Raw genomic sequence first — 9,742 nt, forward strand, 5'->3', positions numbered from 1 at the left:
GATTGTCTTACCCGAGGCGGGGACGGAGTGGCGGAGGAGCACCGGAAGACCCCTCGCCAGCATGCTTGTTGCTGGCCATTTGTTCTGGTGGAAGAGAGGAGGCTAGGGTTTTTGGGGCTTGAGGAAGAAGAAGGCAAAGGAAGCTCTGGCCGATGAAGAGACTACAGTGCCTATGGGGTGATTTATAGCCCAAGATTGGGGAGATAAATCAGTTGCATGCACCAGCGCGGCCTTTACTCCTGGGTCTAATCGAGGGACATATGGGTAAAAAGACGAAAGGTGAATCGGCAGATTCCCGTTGTGCGGACGAGAATGTGGAGGGTTGAGGGCAAAGAAGAGATTTTCACTCGCCACCCGCATAGGAAGCGAGACGGCAGTAAGTGAAGAGACCGTTAAGCAACGTAATCCTGACAAAGTTTAATTTCAAAGTAAAAAGGACATTTTTACTCCGAAATTGGGGGGCATGTGTTGACACTAGATTTTGGCACGTGTCAACGAGACGTGTTGCGGTGGAGAAAAGGTTCTGCGTTGTACGATCGGTGGATTTGGAGAGATGATCGTGTGCTACGGTCAAAGATCTTGCTGACCGAGGAGAAGGAAGTTGACCAGATATTTTGGCTTCGGTTTGGCAAGAGTTATCTTATTTTTAGAATAGTTTTTATTCCTTAAAATAGAATCGTACTTTGCCGTGATCGGCTAGGGTTGTGTTAGCATGGGGTATAAATATGAACCCCTCGGCTATTGTAAAGATTGATTCACATCCAACAAACAAACTTTACTCTACTTGCAATTTACTTTCTTGTCGGCGGCTTCGCCATCTTTTCCTTTCTGCGAGTTCTTTCGAGCTGATCAAGGACGTCTCACATTCGAGCGACTTAGTTTGCTGGTAAGTTTTTGTTTACCGAGTAAATCTGAGCTTTAGCTTCCGGGCGCATTTGTAACACCCTGGGTGTCTGCACAGTAATTAAAAAGGTGTCTGCACAGTAATTGTGTATGTTTGCTATGCATCATGTGCTTGAATTGCTTGAAAAGGATCTTTTTGTAATTATAAAAGGCTATATGTGTAATTATGATTTTATGCAGGGTCCTTTCTTTAGTTATTTCTGAATATAGCTTTTGTGGAGGGTGTTTTTGCAAAAATTCAGTGCATTTAATGCATGGCAGCAAAATTTACTTTTAAGTCTATGTTTGAAGTGAATTTGCTTTGAAAAAGACAAAATTCCTAGAATTCAAAATCCCTACAATGTTTTTAATTTTAGCTCTTGAATCTTTGGTCAAATAATTTTTTGCAAAACATCAAAGTTGTAGATCTTGAAAAGTTCTAAGGGCTTCTCTTCTTTCCTCTTTCTCCAGTGCTTCTGTCTGACGTAGCCTCTGAACTCGTCTCTTCTGTGACCTGGTCAAACCTCCTGGGCACTATGACGAGTGATACCATGCTTGGGCTAGCCTGGTGTCCTTTTACGACGTGTTGTAGCCGTCGTGCTTTATCTTCCGCTGTTTTAAGCTCTGAACTTAAATTATGGTTTGTATAACTATTTTACTTAAGTTGGCTTTGTAATAATGGTTTTTAACTAGTTTGTAAGCATTACTATGCCTGTGTTGTAAAATTGTGGTTGTAATATCTTTGGACTCGCCTTCATGCGGGGTATGCTTGTTCGATCGGAGAACCGGTGGTTGTATCGGGACGTTACCCGACAGACCAAGAATTGTTCTATTTGAAGTGCGTTTAAGCTAATGTTGCCTTTATGGTGATGGCCTGCGCACTTGAGCCGGGATAATTTAGGCGGTTCTGCCACAGCATTGCTGTGGCTTCGTTCAGATCTATTCAAAATTTATCGAATTTATCTAAGCTTTGATCTCGGGCGCATCGCTGTTTTCTCGTTTAGATTCATTCACAAATTACCCGGCTTAGTGATCTGTTTAATCGGCTGTAAGCTCCTTGTTTATCACGATAAACCTTGTAAAGCCGATTAGATTGAATCATAAGCTTAGCTTTGTCCAGATCCATACATTCATGGGTTTGTACATTGTTACTCGGTATGTGTCGGCTTTATATCTAGCTGTCTAGTTGCTTATCGGCATCAGCAGCTCATTGCCGAGCCGTCACAGATCATTTTTATTACACGCTCATCATACCCGATCTTTTAACATTTTCTGTATTAGCAGGGCCTTGCCGATACCCCGCGTAAGAGTGATTCGGAAATCCAGCCGATACACTCTTGAATTTGACGGGTTGCTATTTTCTTATCAATTTATAGGTCAAATTGACTAGCACACCTTGGTTCAAATCAAGTACAGTCCAGGCTTGGCATACGGGCGCTCCTGGGCTTGGTGTGTGATCATCTCGCGTCAACAACAGGTTGGTTCCGCAACCGCTCCCTTGCCCATGCTCGACTTCTTGGGGGCCATCTGGAAATTAACAGTGCGCTTCACGCGCATACACTGACTAAACCCTAAGCGGGGAAGGGAAGCAAGGAAGAGCAAGAAGTTTAGATCTGGGGGCTTGAGGGCAAGAACAGATCTAAACAGTGACAGTGAATGACGGCCGGTGGGGTAAAAACCTAGTTACCGTTTCATTTTATAATGACGGTGGCAACATGGTAAAATTCAAAAGGCCCACAGTCAGTTGCCAATCGCGGAAACGACGGGATTTTCTGAGACATTTCCTTTTTTCCAAAATTACATTTTGGAAAAAGAAAAAACACTTACATCCCTGGACAGCTACTCGACTCTACTTCCTTCTATTGCGGATTACATTCTAGGATAAAGGAAAGTACTCGACACAGTACAACTACTCAATATTACAATTCAAGTACTTTTTCCCAACTAGCTTTACAATGACTCAGACCTGCACCCACACTACCTGGAGCTCTTGGAGCTTCTAGTCGACACCTACTGCAGCTAGATCGGCCCGAGGCCATAAGTACAAACTTGTTATTCCCATTAAGGGAATAATGATACTCGTATTCTGGGAGAAAAGTTTCAAGAGTTTGGAGGTAGATTACAGTAATCGCCTCGCAAGATGTCTTGTAGCATCTTGCGGAGAAATTTCTCCTTCTCCCTAAATACATTGTGACAAGATTAAGTCTCCTTACCAGAGATGTCAGTTCTTGGGCACCCAGAAATAGGCAACCCCAAGGATGTGACACAACAAGACTCAACGCATCCACAAAGAACCTGCCTCATTGGAATATGCAAGGGCATGATGTCCAAAATGGATCCGATGAGAGCATTGGGGTTGCAGGATGAGGTAACAGGGACTTCTCTTGTCACTCGCAAGTTCTCTTCTAGCATCTTTTGCTGGAAAGGACTACACAAAATTCAGGAGGGCGAGAGCAAGAACACCAAATGCAAGCCATAGCTTCTGAACGATGGTGCTTCTAGGAAAAGCCTCTCACCTACCTTTTATAGCCACAAAGGGATCATGCTGGAGGAAAACACGTGAAGCCACAGTGGTAGCATTCACGGATGCAATAATGTAGATTCTCCACACAGTACAGTCCCACGTGAGCAAACAGTAAAGGGATATACATCCCGAGTTTTATTTCTGAGGATATTTCCGGTGCAATCAGTGTGGCGTATCCAATTGAATCATTTTCCTGGGATTTTGTACCCAAAAAAGAGGTCTTTTCAAATACCGGATCTGATGAATCCTGCAAATATTTTGAAGAATAAAATCTAATGCCACATCTTAAATCCTTAATTCCATATCTTTGCTTGGGTGCTACCCGTAGAATAAGGGATTTTGATTTAAGGCTCGAGGGCTGCGGGATATGTGCATTGGAGATTTATTTTTCAATTTTTTTTGGAAAATAATGAAGGAAAAAGGCTGAAGTGACCCTCACCCTGATTCTGCGAATCAACTTAAGGCTCGGGGGCTACTCCATATGGAGCGCGAGTACTTCGCGCACCATATATAATCAAGATTTCGGGGCTTGAGCACCTCATAGGCTCGAAGCAACTAGAAGTACTTGGAGGACTACTCGATGTACTTGAAGGAAGACCCAGAAGCCACCAGAAGGATGTTCTGACTACTTGAAGTACTCGAAGACGCCCAGCCAAGTACATGACGCCTACAGGACTCGGCTACGAAGAGCCCGGGGGCTTGTCAGACCTGGGGCAGCGGGACTGCTTATAGGCATAAAATGTTCTAGAATAAGGGATAGCTCATGGATGTACCTTTATTCTCTTGTAAACTACCCAAATAGGCATAGAACTAGCTGCAGTACAAAGGAAACTACCCGATTGTGTTGTAGTAGGACTCCAATTGTACTCGGCTAGGACTTTCTATGTAACCCTGTCCGCCAGGATATATAAGGGCGGACAGGGACCCCCTCAAAACATCTTCAACACCTAAGGCAATACAAACAACCACACAGGACGTAGGGTATTACGCAACTCGCGGCCCGAACCTTTCTAAATCTTTGTGTTCCTTGCACCATCGAGTTACAGAGCAGTCGATCCCTACCTACAAACCTAACTGCTAAGGGTATCCCTTAGCAGGCTTGGCAGTAAACACCGACAAAGATCCCCTCAAAAACTAGTCATTACACTCTTTTCTGCGTAATCGCGGACCGTCCGCGCTTCAAAAACCGGACCATCCACCGTTGTAAACCAGTGAGTCAGAGTGCAATGATTGTGTGTCGGAACTAGCCATTACAGCCCTGACAGACCGTCCGCGCCCTAGGGGCGGACCGTCTGCAGTTAACTGTTCCAAACCACCAGAGACGAAATCATCTCTGGTCATTTTCTCAAAATGACCGGCGGACCGTCCGCACCCCAGGGGCGGACTGTCCGCCGTTCAACCATCGAATTCCACCAGAGAGGAAACCACTCTGGACAAATTTCATCTGAGACCGGCGGACCGTCCGCCATTCAACTCCCTCTTTTACCAGAGACAAAACTTGTCTTTGGACGATTTCATCAACAAACCGGCGGACCGTCCGCACCCCAGGGGCGGACCGTCCGCCGCTCTAACTTTCAGCCCAACCAGAGAAACACAGTTTCTGGACGAATTCACAAGTGTATGGCGGACCGTCCGCCCAACTGGGCCAGACCGTCCGCACTTAGGCAGTCAGCACAAGTTTTTCAAACCTTGTTTTCAAATCCTCTACCGAAGTTAGCCCTCATGCATGTATCTAGACATTTTTAGCAAAATGGCACTAGAGACCCATCAAGCACGAGTGCAAAGACTCCTCTTGATAGTACAACTATCTATCCAACAAACCCGATCATATTTCATCCACTAATCACCTCATGACTGGTAAAATGCAAAAGCCCTATATAATACCTTTGCCTTGAACCCGAGCTTTGCACATCAACTCCAAACGTTCCATGATCATCCTTTAAACCTCATTCATCCATGGACTATACTATGCACATCATCTCAAATGCAATTTGTTAGTCTATAACCGTTGTCATTAATTACCCAAACTCGAATTAGGAACCTAGATGCTTTCAATCTCCCCCTTTTTGGTAATTGATGACAACACTAACTTTTGGAGTAATAAAAAGATTCAAGTCAACTTTATACACAAGGCAAAAGGTGGAGTTGGAATTGAAATTTGGAAGAACTTACTCATTTATCGTGAAAATTTAAGAATATGATATGAATAAATTCACCAAAGTTCGATGAGTAGAGAGAACTCCCCCTTGATATGTGCATATAGATTTGAATGAATACCAAGAGAACATATTCATGAAATTCGAAAATTTTGACGGAGTTTCCCCTACAAGTGGAAATCGAGGCATTCAAGAGTACAAGATATATATGATACAAACTTACAACGGTTAGCACAACCTCATCAAACCACAAGAGCAACAATATTAATAAAGAGTTTCACAAGCCAACATAGTTCAACACAAATTACAAACCAAGTTCATCCACAAATCTAAAAGTTCATGCAATACGATATGATAAACGTGCAATGCAACAGAGTTCAACACAAATAGTTGAGTGGCAACGGAAGCAAAAACAAATAAACTCTCCAAGTGAAGTCCATGAGCTCCCCCCTAGATCATGCATCACTCCAACTCCAAGAGCTCTTCACCCCCTTTGGCATCAATTGCCAACAAGTCAATCATCCATTGGCGGTGGAGGCGGTGGCGGTGGGTAGAATGGCTGATACGGATAGAACTCCGAAGGAGGCACTGGCGCAGGAAAGACCGAGTAGTAGTGGTCTGAGAAGCCCGTGAAACCAGTACTGAAGGTGTCAAATCTCTTTTCTAACTGTTGCTGCCTTTGCTCAAGCTGCTGAAACTACTCAGACGTAGGCATGTCATCAAACCACGTATCTAAGGCTACTATGTCAGAGTGGAGGCTCTCCTGAACACCTCGCATCTGGGTCATCATGGGCTAGAACATGGTCTCATTGAAATGCTGAGTCATCTGCATCTGCATGTTCTGAAAACCCAAGTTCATCTAGTTCTGCATCTGACTAGCTGAACCCTCAATCTGAGTAGACATCCCCTACTGCATGGATGTAAAGTATGGATCAAAATAACCTGCAGGAGGTGCCCACTGCGGCTGCACTAGAAGCGGTGGAGGTGGCATGGCATGCTGGGCTGCATCACCTCCCATGTGACCACCATCATCACTCTCATCATCATCATCATGCTCCTCCTCATCCATAGCATCACTAGGGAAAGGAGTCAACAGCCTCTAAAGGAATGCAGTATCATTCTTAAATAGCCTGAAAGAAGTATGCTTGCATTCACAAATTTCTCTGGAACTGGTCTTGGCCTTTATGATGGACATGATATATGGCGCAAAGTAGAGGTTCATCTCAAGGTTGACCCTCAGATCTGCCAGCTGATCCATGATAAGAGCAATAACATTTATCCTATTTTCATGCATAACATGAGATATGACATTCCAGTACCACCCTCTGAGTTTATCCTTATTCCCACTCTTGGGCATGAAGGTAACTCTGGCAATTTTGTTGATCACAGCAGGATGATGCCTAAGGCCCTGGGTACCTCCAAAAACTCTGGGAATCCCTAAGTGAGCAGGCTCATAGAACATGGGATAGTCATTCCCATCGAGTGGGTTTTCTAGCACAATATTGGCACTTTGCTCATCTTTAAGAAACTCATAATCTAACTCATTAGCTTGAGCAAACTGAGCAAATGTAGCATAATAGACCTTCTTGCCAGTTTTCCACCACAACTTCTCTTCTTCTATGCTAATCTCTAAGGTGGCATAAAACTGATGAATAACTATCTCATTCTAATCACATCTATGCTGCAGAAAGTTTGCTAGACCCATATTCTCAAATCTATCAACTAGCTCAGTCATAACTAGATGTGATCTCATATAGGCTAAGTCTATGGTTTGATGATTGTACACTATTTTCTTAACCATATGACCAAAAAATGCATCCTGCTATACCTGAGTGGTGAAGTAGAGGATGTTGGTGTCACGTGGCTCGTGAAACTTATTCACAGACCTTGCATTGGAATAAGGCTCAGCTATCCACTGTCTGCTAGGAAGATCTAGCCCCATAAGGTCAGTGACACCATACTCATCACTCTCAACATTCTCATCTGAAGAATCATCCCCAACTCCAACAACCGATGAGGCTGTAGCCATGTTATTAGAATTAGGAGCATAATCCTTTGTTCATGCGAGATGATCACACACCAAAGCCCGAGAGCCCCGTACGCCAAGCTCGGACTGCACTTGATTCAAACCAAGGCGTCCCAGTCAATTTGACCTGTAAATTGATAAGGAAATAGCAAACTGTCAAATTCTAGAGTGTATCGGCTGGATTTTCGAATCACCCTTACGCAGCTTATCGGCAAGGTTCTGCCGATATAGAAAATGACAACAAATCGAGTATAAAGAGCGTGTATTAAAAGCGATCTACAGGGAATCGGCAACGGGCTGCCAATACTGATATGCAGCTAGACAGCTAGATCTAAAGCCGACACGTGCCAGGTAATAATGTACAAACCCACGAATGTATGGATCTGGACAAAGCTAAGCTTGTAACCGATCTAATCAGCTTTACAGGATTTATCATGATAAACAAGGAGCTTATAGCCGATTAAACAGATCACTAAGCCGGGTAGTTTGTGAATAGATCTAAACGAGAAAACAGCGATGTGCCCGAGATCAAAGCTTAGATAAATTCGATAAATTTTGAATAGATCTGAACGAAGCCACAGCGATGCGCCCGGAAGCTAAAGCTCAGATTTACTCGATAAACGAAGACTTACCAGCAAACCAAGTCGCTCGAATGTGAGGCGTCCTTGATCAGCTTGAAAGAACTCGCGGAAAAAAAAGAAAAGGATGGCGAAGTTGCCGACGAGAAAATAAATTGCAAGTAGTAAAGTTTTGTTGGTTGGATGTGTATCAATCTTTTACAATGGCCGGGGGTCCATATTTATACCCCAAGCTAACACAATCCTAGCCGATTACGGCAAATCACAATTCCATTCTAGAAAACAAAACTAATTCTAAAACAGGATAACTCCTACCAAACCGAAGCCAAAATATCTGGTCAATCTATTTCTTTGGTCAACAAGACTTTCAACGGTGATGCACGATCATCCCTCCAAGTCCACCGATCGTACCATATAGAACCTTTTGTCCTTTGCAACACTCCTCCTTGACACGTGTCAAAATCTGGTGTCAACATCCTCATCATCGGAGTCATCTCCATCCCTCTGCCTCTGGGAAGTAACAGCTTTCTTTATCTTGGAAGTAGTAGCCTTGAGGATCTTCCGGGGAGGCCTGAGATCAATAATCAATCATAAGAAACAACCATGCAAGCATAAGAAACTAGCCACAATGAATTGTCACAATTAGGCAAGAATCAACAATTCTGTGCTCTGGCGGACCGTCCGCAAGAACACCGTAGACCGTCCGTGTCCATTCTGCTGATTCTGCATAACGGTGGACCGTCCGCCACACAGATGTGGACCGTCAGCGACTCATCTGTTCATATGAAGAACCATGAAATCACCCCAAAAATTGACTTCATAATTTGAGTTCTAGATCAAATTTACCAACCAAATTTTAACCAAAGCATCTCCTCAATACTAGTACCAAGTTCCCCCAAACAAGTTTCAAGAATCCATGGCCCAAAAGTAGATCAGAGCCCCCAAACCCTAGCCTCTTTCATTGATGAAAACCAAGAACTTGAGATGATGATTCAATGAAATACCGAGAAGACATGGTGGAGAATGCACCGGAGTGTACGGGGATGTGCTCGGACCGTCCGGGAATCACGCCAAAAGTCCCCCCTCCCCTTGACAGTTCCACCCACGTGCTTGAGAGAGAGAAAATATGGTGGAGAGAGGCTTTTGGTCGGGTTTGGTGGGGAAGAAAGGGAGCCCTCCGTATAACTCAAGTTCAAGGTGACCCCACAGACTTCGCACGGGTGGACCGTTCGCGGTCCATGGGCAGACCGTCCGCCAGTGCCCAAATATTCCTTTTCAAACCATCGGTGTAACCGATGCTAACTGGTGCTTCCAGTGTCTCGCGGACTGTCCGCGGTCCACGGGCGGACCGTCCGCTAGTGCCCTGCTGGCACACCTGCGGACCATCCATGGACCAATGGCGGACTATCCGCAGTACACTGCTGAGAGGCAGTTGAGGCCTGCTCCTTGGTGTGATGAGTGATTGCCAACACATGGAGTGGACTAACTGTGTGTAGTCGCGACTCTGTGGAGATTGTGCCGGTTCTTGGTCTGTGGTGTGCAGGTACACGGATGTCGTGGTGGCAGCAAGATGGTT

This window comes from Panicum virgatum, chromosome 6N (assembly GCF_016808335.1).
Source record: "Panicum virgatum strain AP13 chromosome 6N, P.virgatum_v5, whole genome shotgun sequence".
In the NCBI taxonomy this organism is placed as follows: domain Eukaryota; kingdom Viridiplantae; phylum Streptophyta; class Magnoliopsida; order Poales; family Poaceae; genus Panicum; species Panicum virgatum.